Genomic DNA, 14,627 nt, shown 5'->3' on the forward strand with positions numbered 1-14,627 from the left:
TTGGACTTGGGCCTCTCTCATTTGAGCCCACAGGTCCACAAAAATCAGGTTATAAATTCAGAGTTTCAGTGAAACAAAAGGCAATTCTATTCCTATTACCCTGGCAGGAAAAAGATAGTGAGAGAAGAGCTAACAGAGTTCAGAGCAACCTCCAGAGACTGAAGGGAACTCATCAGCAAAGAACCAATTCCCTCTCATATAAACCCTAAGAGTGCTTTACAAACCCAACCGGGCAATTCAATTTCATTCGATCTCTCCAGTCAGGTTTGCCTTATTCCCATTACTTTATGCTTTTATTCTGAATGCTCTGAATGTATGAGGTATTATGGGTGAATTTGATACCCTTTTAATGCATGTGTTTGACAAGAGGTTTAGGCCTCATACCCTTGGTTGCTTTTTGTGAGATTTTTGTGAATTTTAATGGCATTTTGATTTGGGGGCAACTCTTGATTACCCTATCTTGTTTCTCTAACCTGTTTGTTGAGTTTTGTTTTGTGAGGGCTCATATGACTCTTGCAGAGATGGCTTGCCTGGTGTTCCACTTTATTTGTGGGGTACCACCTGGAGGTCTATTCCGATTACCTGTACTGACTCGCTTTATTTGATGGTGTTTAGCTTGGAAGAGTCTTTGGGTTTCTTATTTATCTAATTGCTGTTACTTCGGATCTTTATCCGTAAGGTAGATCTCTCGATCCCTTTACTTTTCCCGCATGTTACTGGTTTCTTAGGTTTCGTATAGCCTCGTGGCATGTCATTTAAGGTAGCGCGGTTCCTTCATCTAGGACTGCCTTTTTGCATGAGCATCCCTAAACACCCCAAACTCATTGATTTTTCTTCTCCTAAGAACACGTTATCTCCTTCTACTACAGGCGAGTAAGTCTCCAAAGGTCGAGCATCCGGTAGATTGCGTAGTAACGTCGTTCACCCCAAAACATAACCCTTACCCCGTAGTTGGTCAAACTATGTTTCACTCTGATTCTCATTCCAGATGAGATACGTAGGCATAAGACGCGATGTCTTAGTGAGCACACTCATCTTTAACCCATAGGTAGTCGAGCTACGAAGACTCTGATTCTCAGATTCAGATGAGATACGTATGCAGTGGATGCGACGTCCGTGCGAGTCATTTTCTTTTGACCCTTCTTTTAGTAAGTAATACATTAGATAAACATACACGCTTTTCTCATCCCTTCAATCATGTTTGCACAAATAAATTTTCAAAAAAAAAAAACAACCTTTGCAACAAGTGTGAAAAGGGCTCCCTAGGAGTACCTAGGATGCTTTGGGTGCGTAACACCTTCCCATTGCATAACCAACCCCCTTACCCAGATCTCTGACATTTTTACTAGTTTTTGATTCGATAAAACTTTTAGGTTTTTGTTTGCTTTCTAACCATTCCTTTGGATAAATAGAAGTGCGGTGGCGACTCGACTTGTATGATTTACCTTGGATTTAGTCAATATCTCTAATGGTAACGAATACCCCGCTACAGGGACATTGTTGGTATTTTCCTATTTGTTGTTGCATTGCTGAATTAGTTATGTATTTTCTCATTGTTTGTTGATTTTTTTTCTTTTCTATTGAGTTTAACATGGTTGACCAAAGAACTCTGAGGGAACTTGTTTCCTCTGATGTTGATTATAATGCTTTGTGTATTGAATATCATGTTGCTGTTGTACCTTTCGAAATGAAATCTGGTTTAATACACATATTGCCAAGGTTTAATGGTCTTGCAGGTGACGTTCCGCATATGCATCTAAAAGAATTTCAGATTGTGTGTTCTACACCATTGAGGCCTCAAGGAATTACTAAAGATCATGTCAAGCTTAGAGCATTTCCATTCTCACTACAAGGTGCTGCAAAAGATTGGTGGTTATATTATCTTGAGCCAAATTCTATTACAAGTTGGAATAATATGAAGAAAATCTTCTTAGAAATATTTTTCCTTGCTTCAAGAGCTTCTTAAATCAGAAAAGAAATATGTGGTATTAGTCAGGTTGACATGGAATCATTGACCGAATACTGGGAGAGATTCAAGCAGTTAGTGTTGAGTTGTCCTTACCACCAGATTTCTGAACAATTGCTAATACAATACTTTTATGAGAGATTGCTACCAATGGAAAGAAACATTTTAGATACTGCTAGTGGTGGAGCACTTGTTGATAAGACTCCAGCTGCTGCCAAATCCTTGATTGAGAACATGTCACTTAACTCCCAACAGTTCACAACAAAGGATAATTTTGTGGTCCAAACAAAAGGTGTGAATGAGATTCAAGTTTCTTCTTCCAACAAAGTTCTAGAAACCAAAATTGATGAACTTACCTCTTTAGTTAAACAATTGATGCTACCCCTTCCACCACCAGCACCATATAACCCTCCACAAGTAACCACCTCTTCACATTCTGAACCTTCACTAGAGGAACTTGTCAAGCAAATGGTTGTAAATAGTCTCCAATTTCAGCAGCGAACATATTATTGTATTCAGACTTTGCAAACCCAAATTGGACAACTTTCCACTTTAATGAATGTCATACAACAAGCTCAAGGATCAAACCGACTATCTACCCAAACAGTAGTTAATCCAAAAGGCCCTAATGTGAGTGCAATTTCCTTGAGATCCAAAAAAGTTACAGAACCAGCCCTAGAAAAAAATAAAAAAATTGTTAGTGTAACACCTGAAAATAAACCTGAACCTTCTATTGTTGTTGAGGCTGAAAAAAAGTATGTATCACCAATCCCTTTCCCATAAAGAGTACTGAAAAATAAGAAGATTGACGAGGAAGATCATTTTGTTTTTCAAATAGAGTTGATTTCTGAAGTTGTTGATGAAGCTTATTCTGATTTGTTTTCAGCTGATTTTCCAACTTTTTTTAGTTTTTTGGAATTGGATGGACCTTGACTGACACTCGTGATATTATCCCATCCATATGTATGCATAGGATCTCACTTAAAGATGAAATAAAAGTTGTGAGGAAACCCTGTAATCCTTTGATTCTTGATGTTATGAAAAAGGAGATCACTTTCACGTGCCCATTCAACACTTTTAGTTATCGAATATTCTTCTTTGATCCTGGAATAAAAGGCAAATGCACTAATCAAAATTTCAATGTCAATGGACACTACCCAAAGCTACTCCATGAGAACCCGACTTTGGAAGAAGAGATTGTAGAAGAGCTCTCTTTGGGAAAGGCTGCTTATGCGATCATTTATCCGCCTTGACTCCTCGGGTGTGTTCTTTCCTTTCTCTCACTCTTATTTTATATTTATGCTCTTTCATTGAGGACAATGTATGTTTTAAGTGTGGGGGAGGGAACCATTTATTTGTTATGTTTTCTTTATTTTATTTTCAGTTTTTCTCTGTTTTGGTTTTTCTTTGCTTTCTTAAATAAATAAAAATTGCATGCTTTTTCCTTTGGTCTTTGAGTTACAATTATGAGTATTTTTCTTAGTTCTCTTGACTAAAGTCTTGTGGTGTGATGTGAAAAATTTGTTGTGCATTTTTAGTATAATAGGTATGACTAAACTCTAAATTGTACATCATTTGTGATAGATCAATTAACCTTGTGAGATTTTGAGCCTTATATGGATAACATACAAAAATCCATCTCTTTCTTTCTTGTGTGAGTCACTAATGTCTCTTAGTCTCTAGAACTTATATTGACTCTTGTTGATGTTGTTGTTTACATGTGCACACTGATATGATAAAGACAATTTTTTTAGACAATTAGCAAAAAGCCAACCCTAAAATAATATCATCCCTTATTTGAAACCCCATTGAGCCTATTATCCTTTTTTGTTTAAAACTCATTACAAACCGAGAAGTGAAAAATAATTTTAGCACCCTATTCAAAGGGTTGAAAGAGTCTTGTTTGGAGTTGTGTGGGGTTAAATATGTTGGAAATCCCCCAAAACCTATGGAGAATTTCAATCAATCTTGATGAACAAGATTGTTATTACCCACACAATAACAATGAAAAGAAAAGAACAATGGAGAAAGAAAGAGTGTAAACAATGATGAAGGAAAAGAGTAATAAAATTCTGCAGAGTTTCTCTCTCCCCACAAACTGTGGAAAACTTCTTATTCACTTTGAAACTGCAAAATACTATGAATACAATGTTATGAATACTCTATTCACTTCATTACAAAAATAAGGGTTACTCCCTCTATTTATAGATTAAGGTTAACTTGGACCTCAAGCCAAAGCCCAAAACTATAAAAGCCCAAAATAGCTAACATTACTAAAATAGGCCTAAGTCGAAATCCTGTGTGAAGCAACATGCTTCGACACTTCGACACACTAACACAACTTAACATACTAGGTGGTTCGACACTTCCTTGTTCCTGCCGAGCAACATGCTTCGACACAATTATAATTCAACACACCACCTAATTCATTGTGTCTAAGCTATCTATATTCATCATAGCTCTTAGTCTTCTGAACACTTCGACATGCACTCCCTTCGTCATGATGTCTGCAATCTGATTCTCAGTTCTGCAGTGTTCCACATTCATCTTCCCATCTGCTACCTGCTCTCGAAGATAATGGAACCTCATTTTGATGTGCTTGCTTCGACCATGTGCTATCAGATTCTTCGCTAGATTGATAGCTGACATACTGTCAATTCTCATGGTAATTTCTCCATGACTCTTCGCTGTTATCTCTTCGACCAAATTCACCATCCATGTTGCTTGACATGCATAAAGAGAAATAACTATATATTCTGCTTCGCACGACGATAATGCCACTACTGGCTCCTTTCTCGAACTCCAAGCAACTGGTGCACGACCTAGCATAAACACATAGCCAGCTGTGGATTTTCGATCCTCAGCATCACTAACCAACTTGATTCGGTGTATCCCAATAGTTTGCATTCTTTTCCTTCATCAGCTGCAGGAAACAAAATTCCATAGTCGAGAGTTCCTTTTAGATACCTTAGTGTCCTCTTCGCCGCTGCTATATGTGATACCTTTGGCTTCTGCATGAACCTACTCACCATACCTACATTGTATGCTAAGTCAGGCCTTGTGTGACAAAGGTATCAAAGTGACCCAATAAGTCTTATGTATTGGGTTGGGTCAACATCATCTTCATCTGAATCTTTTGACAGTTGTAATCTGGGCTCAACTGGAGTCGAAGTTGGGTTGCAATCTTGCATCTCAAAACTCTTGAGAATTTTGCCTGCATACCTTCTTTGATGCATCATCAAACCTCTACGACTCTTGTAGAATTAGATGCCAAGGAAATATGAAATGTCACCTAGATCTGACACATCGAATTCTTTGTTGAGACCACCTTTGAAGTCTTCGATCTCCTTTTTTCAGCTACCTGTTATCAACAGGTCATCGACATAGAGGCATAGTATAAGAAATTCACTCTTGCTTCTTCTTACATACACTCCATGTTCAGATTTTCACTTTAAAAATTCCTTCTCCCTTATAAAGCCATCTATCTTCTTGTTCCAAGCTCTTGGAGCTTGTTTAAGTCCGTACAGGGCTTTATGCAGCATGTACACTTTTCTTTCTTCGCCATGTTTCATAAACCCAGCTGGTTGTGCAACATAAACTTCTTCTTCTAAGGGGACATTCAGGAATGCACATTTCACTTCTATCTGGCACATCTTCCAGTTGTTCATGTTTGCTAGACCAACAACCAACCTGATTGTTTCGATCATAGCAACAAGTGCAAAAACTTCATCGAAGTCGGTTCCTTCTTTTTGAAGAAATCCTTTCGCCACAAGTCTCGCCTTGTATGGAGTCACTTCTCCTTTAGGATTCAACTTCACCTTGTATACCCACTTCACATTGATTTCCTTCATGTCTTGGGGCAATTCGACAAGTGACCAAGTGTTGTTGACTTCGATTGACTTCAGTTCTTCGTCAATTGCTTTCATCCACTTCGAATCTTTCAATGCCTCAATTGCATTGACAGGTTCAACATTTGCATAGAAAGCATAATGTACCAGCTCACATTCTTCATTGACCATATCATCTGACGTAATCACACATTCTTGCAACCTTGCATGCATGTATCTTGTTCTTTGAGGTCCGCTTGTGCTTGCTTCACCTCTGACTTCTTCCTGTCGAACTTCTCTTTCGACTTCACTAGCTGATTCATCACAAAATATTCTCACTAAATCTTTCTTTACACTCTCAGTCCAATCCCACTCCTTAATCTCATCTATGATCACGTCCCTGCTGATTACCACTTGCTTTTTCACTAGGTCGAACAACTTGTATCCTCCAGTCGAATGATATCCTATCAGGATCATCTGACTCGACTTGTCATCAAGTTTTCTTCTCAACATATCTAGCACATGTCTATGTGTTATAGATCCAAACACCCTCAGATGAACCAAGCTAGGCTTGACACTAGACCAACATTCTTATGGCGTGATCCCTTTTAGCTTCTTCATCGGACATTTGTTCAAGATATATGTCGCAGTCGACACAACTTCTCCCCATAATTATTTGGGAAGAATCTTGCCTTTCAACATACTTCTAACCATATTCATAATGGTTATATTCTTCCTTTGCGACTCCATTTTACTGTGGAGTGTAGGGTAGCACCACCTCATGCATAATCCCTTCTTTCACACATAATGCATTAAAGTCTTTCGACACATATTCTCCACCACCATCAGTCCTCAAAATCTTGATCTTTCGACCATATATTTAAACTTGGAAAATACCTCGATCACTTCACTTTTATTCTTGATCAGGTAAGACCATTGTTTTTCGACTGAAATCATCTATGAATGTAACAAAGTATTTGTTACCTCCAATTGAATCCACCTGGAGAGGACCACATATATCAGAGCATATGACTTCATGAATTGCCTTTGACCTGCTTCTTGCATCCTTACTGAAGTTGTTCTTATGTTGCTTCACCTACACGCATTCTTCACACACTTCGTTTGGAATGTAAATTTCTGGTAATCCTGAAACCATATTTCTTCTCTTCAAATCTCTGATGTCTTTGAAATGACCAAGTCTGTAATGCCATATCCATTCATCTCAACTGGATGCTTTTGTAAGGCACTTATGCTCCATCACATTTAGTTCAATCTTGAAGGTTATACTCTGAGACATTAGAGCCTTTAAGATCAACCTTCCATTTGAGTCGAGAACTCTCATCATCTTATCTTCGATCGACACTCTATATTTCTTTTCGACTAACTTCCCTATCTTGAACAAATTGCTCTTCATGCCTGGTATGTATAACACATTTGAAATTATTGACCTCTTGCCATCTTTCCTCATAAAAAGAACATCACCAACACCTTCAGCTACTAGAGTGTTGTCATTTGCAAATTTCACCATGTTCTTGATTGAGGGATTTATGTTGACAAACCAATCTTTTCTTTCAGACATGTGTGATGAGCATCCTGAGTCAAAGTACCACTGGTCCTTGAATCTTTCTTCTTCTCTGGTTGTAACCATCAACAACGTCTCTTCTTCTTCATGTTTCACCAACTTTGTATAAGTTTCTTGATTCTTATACTTTTCTGGACAATCACCAAAATAATGACCATACCTTTTATAATTGTAACATTGGATGTGACTCTTGTCTGGCTTTTGACCACCACCTTTTCCTCTACCTGCAACACCACCTCTTTGGTTGCTTTAGTTTCAGGGTTTTCTCTTATTTGACTAGTTTCCTTCTTGTTGATTTCGAGCAGTCGAATTTTTGTAACCTCATCTGCCTTTGTTGCCATTCCAGCTTCCTTTGCCTTTTCTTTCTTTTGCTGATTGAGCCTGCAAAGCCATATCACTCTTCGACTTTCCTGCAACTCTTTTAGCCATTCTTTGTTCATGAGATTCAAGCGTCCCTTGAAGCTCTTCCTTTGTCAGTTTTGACAAATCTTTTGATTCTTCTATGGCTACTACCACGTGGTCGAACTTTGGAGCCAATGTCATTAAGATCTTTCCAACAACAGATCTTGATGTCAACACTTCTCCATATACCTTAATTTGATTTACCAGTTTCGTAACCTTGGTGAAGAAATCGATTATGCTTTCATTGTGTTCCATCTAAAGCAATTCATACGTCCAATTGTGAGTTTGTAACCTCACCTCTTTAACCTTCTCCGCGCCTCCAAACAATTTCTCTAGAATTTCCCATGCTTCTTTCGCTGACTCTGCATAACTAACCTTTTCTTGATCTGTCGCATTTTCTACAAGTGTTGTTACTCCTTCCTTCACAAGATCTCAAAGATTTTGATAACAGAACACAACCGTTATCTGCTTGCACCAATTCTCATAATTGTTGTTCTTGAGAATCATAAGATTTACTGGAAAAATGCCCGTTTGGATGATTCGTTGCCATGGTGATTTGCTTCCCACGAATCATTTCAACCGAAGCTCTTGATACCAGATGTTGGAAATCCCCCAAAATCTATGGAGAATTTCAATCAATATTGATGAACAATATTGTTATTACCCCCACAATAGAAATGAAAAGAAAAGAACAATGGAGAAAGAAAGAGTGTAAAGAATGATGAAGTAGAAGAGTAATAAAATTATGCAGAGTTTCTCTCTGTCCACAAACTGTGGAAAACTTCTTATTCACTTTGCAACTGCAAAAAAATGTGAATACAATGTTATGAATACTCTATTCACTTTATTACAACAATTGGGAAAGGATTCTTATGGTGGAAGTATCTGAAAGGATAATTGGGAAAGGATTTAAGATCAATGTCTACTTGTGCCAAGTACAAGTATTTAATTGATTATCCTTGGAGCTCCAGATAACTGATGTTCTTAAAGATGTTGGAACATCTCTTCTTCAAGACCCTGTGCAGAATCACAGGAAGGATAGTACATTGGTTTACGATCTATCTCTTTGGTGGCAGCAAAAGCATATGATCTCTGAAAAGGTTTCCTGGCAAGAAACATGTTCAGCCTTGGTGTGTACAAGAAGAAGAAGACATCATAGTCTTGATGGTGGTTACTTGGATCAGTTTATTTCTGATCTAGGTAAGGAAGTGCATTGGCTAATGCACACTGTGGAGTTAAGAACAAGTGGCAGCATTCTTGACATCATGGAAACAACCTTGCTTTAGGAAGTGGAATCCTTGGTATAGCTGAAGGGTTAGTCTCCAACTGGTCCTTCTGAAGACTCATGCATCCGAGTGTCTGATGTCTTTGGAGAAGAAGCAGGGATTCATCAAGGTGTGAGCTTGGATGACTTAACTGCAAACCTGCAGGATGGAGGTTGTTTACTCAAACTTGGTTCCACAATCAAGTCTATGAGAGCGTTGAACTCTTGTTCTGTGTGGGGAGGAAGTTCTTTCAAGTGGCAGAAGAAGGAGCTGAATTCAACAGCTAGATGTTAAAACACAATGTTGTGACATTTGGTTCAACATCAGAATCTTAGTTGGTGAAGTGGCACATCAACTTAAGATAGAAGGGTCTACAGAGTTGTAGATTGGGTACTTCAAAAAGATCGTTCTCATTGCAGTTCTTTGGAGTTGCTGGATGGATAAGATGTTACATGTTCATGTCTTAGAGAATCTAAGTTTTGTTTAACATGTAGCTTGAAGTTCAAGTCTCACTTGGAAGGTCAGAATATCTTTGGGAGAAGTCTGATAAACTTGGAGAGGTCAAAAAGTGGCATTTGACTTTTTCATATGAGGATTCATGAAGGAGGTAATCAACCAGTGGCATTTGGTCTATCTCAGAAGTGAGTTCGAAGAATCAAGATAATCAACATATGGCAGCTGATTATTCTTGAGAAAAGTCTGAGACAAATTACTTTTGAGCAGAAAAGTAGTAAGTTGAAGACAAAAGGAGGTGTTTTCTATTCATCTCTTGGAGCTTGTGGTAGGATTTTTGAGCTATCTATGGAAGATTATCTCTTGTAATGGGATGAGAATGTATATGTCCTAATTTGTGTCTGGTTTCTTTTGGATCAAGCTGGTGACTCAGTGATATCTGAAGATTATTAGATGGTGTTCTTTGTTATGTTGTGAAGGATGTCCTAACTAATGTTAGAACATTTTGTGAAGTGGTTTTCTGTTCTGGTTAGAAGAGAGATTGACACAGAGTGTGGATGTGTTCAGCCAAGAGGGTTGAACAGAGGGTGTGCTCTTGAAGACATGAAGATGCGTCTTACGTTTTCCATACATCAAGTGGTCTGAGTTCTCTTTGAATCAGGAAGTATGTGAAGGTCCAACTTTGGGGTGTTGGATATGTTCATGTGTGATCTCCAAGCTTCAAGAGGAGAGTTGGTTTTTCATGACAGGGGGAGTTCTGTCTTTGTGCTGCAAGTAATCATCAAGCTTGTGGTCTATGTGTTCTCAAATAACAAGGTATGCCACCTTGTTAGTTATTGAGATGATGTGGTGTGTGTCAAGGCTGAGTGAGCAGAAGAATGTCTGACCGGATGTCATGACATTGCCTTGGACAATATTGTTATTTCCTTCTGAAACTTACAGTCATAAGGAAATATGGATGTGGTGTGTCTCATTATGATATATTAGAATGAGCCTGTGTGTTTGTGTGTCTTACTAGTTGCATCCTTAACTAGTAATTCTGTTGTTGTTACACAGATTTAGGGGGAGGAGAAGTACCCTTGTTCATGTGTGTAGTACTAGTAACTATAAAGCTAGTAATTGTGTTGCTTCTACTGCTGTTTAAACTACTGTTATGTTGTTTAACTGCTGATAGTTTACCTTGTGAACAAAAAGGAAAGATATATGTTTTAGCCAAAATTTGCCAAAGGGGAGCAATTTTGGTAAAACAAAGAGTGTTCACAAGATGTTATGTGTGATGTCTTAACATCAGATATCCTATGTACCTGCTGGAGTTCAAAAACATGTTCATGCAGTATTTGTTTCAGAATGTCATACACAAGGTCATGGGATCTGATATGATATGTACCTGCTGGAGTTCAAGAACATGTTCATGCAGGAGTGTTTCAAGCAGTCGTACACAAAGTCATGGCATCTGATATGATTGTACCTGCTGGAAGTTATAAAAGGAATTATGGAATTATGCAGGAATTTTCCAGGATGTCAGACCCGATGTCATGACACCCTGTACACAGAACATTCATCGTGAATGTCTGGTGTTTTGTGATTGCACACTTAATGGCAATCTGTGTTTGATTGAAGATCTGATTTGTGGCTGAAATTCGTCACTCTAAAGCTGTGAAGCAAGATCAAGTGGGTGTAGTCTTGATCAAAGCTGTAAAGCAAGATCAAGAGTGTGTATTCTTGATTGAAACTGTGAAGTAAAATCAAGTGTGTGTTTCTGAAATTTGCTTGTAATTTTATTTTTGTTGGTCTGTAAGATTAAGTGTTGCTTTGGCAACATTTTTGGCAAAAAGGGGGAGTAACAAATGTACCCCAGGACAACAGATTTCATTGAAGGTCCTCTAAACAAGAGGTTATGGTGCTGTGTGCATTCTACTTGTGCTGCTGCTGTTTGAAGGTCCTCTAAACAAGAGGTTATGGTGCTGTGTGCATTCTACTTGTGCTGCTGTTGTTTGAAGTTTAACTTCTATGAGTGCTGAGTGTATTAGCTAATTTAATTCTCTGCTTGGCTGTGTGTTTTCCGCTGCTGTGAACTCTGTTGTGATGCCAAGTTGTTTTAGCCAAAAATTTGCCAAAAGGGGAGTTTGTAGATGTTTTTGATTGGCTGCATTTTGTGTTAAAACAATTACTGTACTTAGATGTCTTGACTGATGTCATGACATGCTTAAGTAGTACGCTGCAGGATTAGCTAATACAAGATTTACTGAATGTCAAACTGGATGTTATGACATTCATCCCTGACAGCAGATACTGAATTATAGACTAATCAGTTTTTCTGTTATAGTTCAGTATTTAGTTCAGGTTGATTTTCTGTTTTGTTATGACAGTCACCCATAACAGCAATCTCTGAATGTCAAACTGAATGTCATGACATTCATTCCTGACAGGCCAGTTAGTTTTTCTGTTATTTATCACAGGCTGATTTTCTGTTCTGTTATGACAGTCACTCAATACAGGACTTACTGAATGTCAAACTGGATGTTATGACATTCATCCCTGACAGCAGATACTGAACTATAGGCTAGTTGGTTTTTCTGTTATGGTTCAGTATTTATCTCAGGCTGTTTTTCAGGAGAATAACAGACCTAGCACATAGCCTATTGCCTGGATGTCAAACTAAATGTTATGACATTCATTCCTGACAGCAGATACTGACTTATAGGCCAGTGAGTTTTTCTGGTATAGTTCAGTATTTATTACAGCTCAGTATTTCTTTCAGACTGGTTTTTAGGAGAATAACAGAGTTAGCATATGGCCTATGTTCTGGACGTCAAGCTGAATGTTGTGACATTCATTCCTGACAGCATATGCTAAAATGTAGGATGGTTAGTTTTTCTGTTTCAGTATTTTTCTCAGGCTATTTTTCAGGAATCCAACAGCTGAGCTAAAATCCAGGAAACTAACAACTGAGCTACAATTAATGAACCTAACAAATAGCCTATTTGTTAGCACCCTAATATGTGGAAATTAGGTTAACTTGCTTAACCTTAATTTTAGGAAATACAAGTACAAGGCCCAAGTGCTGCAATATAAAAGGATGGCAATCCTTCTTTCAGAACTCAGGGGTTTTTAGCGTGAAGCATTCATTGTTCCAGTACTCTCCACTGCTGTATTTTATGTGTGTCTTGTATTAGGTGTATCTTGTGAGCCAAGCAATTATCACCTAGATGATTGCATTGGACTAGGATGTTCATTGAGTTGTAAGTGTTGTGTCACTCTAAGCTTTTAAGCGTGAGTGCTGTGTATCTTGATTAAAGCTGTTAAGCACAATCAAGAGTTGTTTGAAGTATTACTTCACCATTGTCTTTAAACTTAATTAAAGGTTGTAATCACTGAGGTGATTGAGGGGGAGTGAGTAGGAACTCTGGTCTTAGTTTAGATTGAAATTGCATTGGGTAGTGTATAACCTCAAATTTGCCCTCCCCATTCATGCATTCATTTCATTTTTTAGGACATTTATCATTCCATATTGCATTGCACCATGGCAGTCAGAATTGGCATCAAGAGAATCCTCAGTGCAAAAGAGCAAGTCTTTCCTTGAGATGAAGGCCACATGATTATTCTAAAGAGCTTATATGAGCCAAGGTTCATTTTGAAGCAACTTTACCAAGTGGTAGAGGCCCAAATTCATCAGTGCATTTCCAGGTCATCTGAGGACCATACAAGTCAACTGTGCAGCCAACTGAGGGTTTTGAGATGGGGAAGTGAGTGGAAGCAACTCATTCATGTCCATACAAGGCCTATTCATCATGTCAAACACCCATTATGAAGATTTTGAAGTCAAATCAAAAGTTTCGCAAAATGGAAAGTGACCTGTAATTTCAAGTTTCCAAAAATGGCAAGTTTTTGGACCACATTCAACTTGACTTTCCAACATCAAATAAGCTTCAAATGAATTTTTGGTGAACATGAAAGTTGAATATCTTTCTCTCCTCTTTTCAAAAAGTCCTATATCATGATCATCTGATAAATGGTTAAGGTGTTATTAACAAATGATTGCAAAGTGTGCATGGAAGTTCAACATGCCATAACTTTTGATTCAAAACTCCAAATTGAGCCACTCTTTTTGCAAAATGCATGTCATGACCAATATTTTTCAAATCATCCATTGCCTTGCATGAAAGAGGATCACATGACCACTTGTTCATTCAAGTGCATTTTGGAGGGAAAATGCATAATTTGAAATTGGTTGATCACATGAGCCAAATACCAACCCTATCATGTTCATGAGCTGATTTTAAGTGGAATTGAACCCTAATATGGCACTGTTCACGTGCACTTTAACCATGCAAGGGTGCATTTACCAATTTTGGATCACACCTTATATTTCCTTAATTTTTCATTAGCCAAGGCCTAATCTCATTTTCAGCATGATTAGTGGGAAGTATAAAAGCCTAATCCTAACTGTTTTGCAGAGGATCACAATTTCAGATCTAGAAATCTCATTTCCCTCTCAATTTTCTCTCTCTTGATTTTTCAAATTTCTTCACACAAATACAAGGTTTCTCTGTAGATTCATGATCATGGAAGAATTCTGAGCAAGATTCAACGTGTGGATTGAAGAATTGAGTGAGATTCGAGCTGGTTCATGAACATTAATACATTGATGGAAGATTGAAATTAAGCAAGATTCAAGCCATTTCCATTGCCGATTCTTCCACAAAGCTTCAAGTCATCAGCACATGAGTGGATCTGGAAGGTTTGAAGCCTTGAAACCACGAGTTCATCACACTGCTCTTCAAACAGGTTGGAATTCGATCGTCTCTTTTCTTCATTTTCTTGTCATGATCTTGTAGAGCTTGTTGCGCTGATGATTCTGATATAAATAGTTTTGAATTTGGTTAGAAATTGAGTGAGTTATGTTGACTTTAAGTTTTGATGTTCAAGTTGTTTCTCTTCGATCCGTGCGTATGAGTGAGAGTTAGATCAAATGGATATGATATTCGAGTTCCTCGTAACAAGACCTTTTGATCCATGTATGGCATGTTGAATTCTGGAAAAAAAGTTCATCGCCTCCGCCGTGAGCAACCGGAGAAGACGACCGGAATCACTATTCCGGCCGTCTGGTTCATGCTTTAGGGTTTCACTGT

This window comes from Lathyrus oleraceus, chromosome 4 (assembly GCF_024323335.1).
Source record: "Lathyrus oleraceus cultivar Zhongwan6 chromosome 4, CAAS_Psat_ZW6_1.0, whole genome shotgun sequence".
Classification (NCBI taxonomy): domain Eukaryota; kingdom Viridiplantae; phylum Streptophyta; class Magnoliopsida; order Fabales; family Fabaceae; genus Lathyrus; species Lathyrus oleraceus.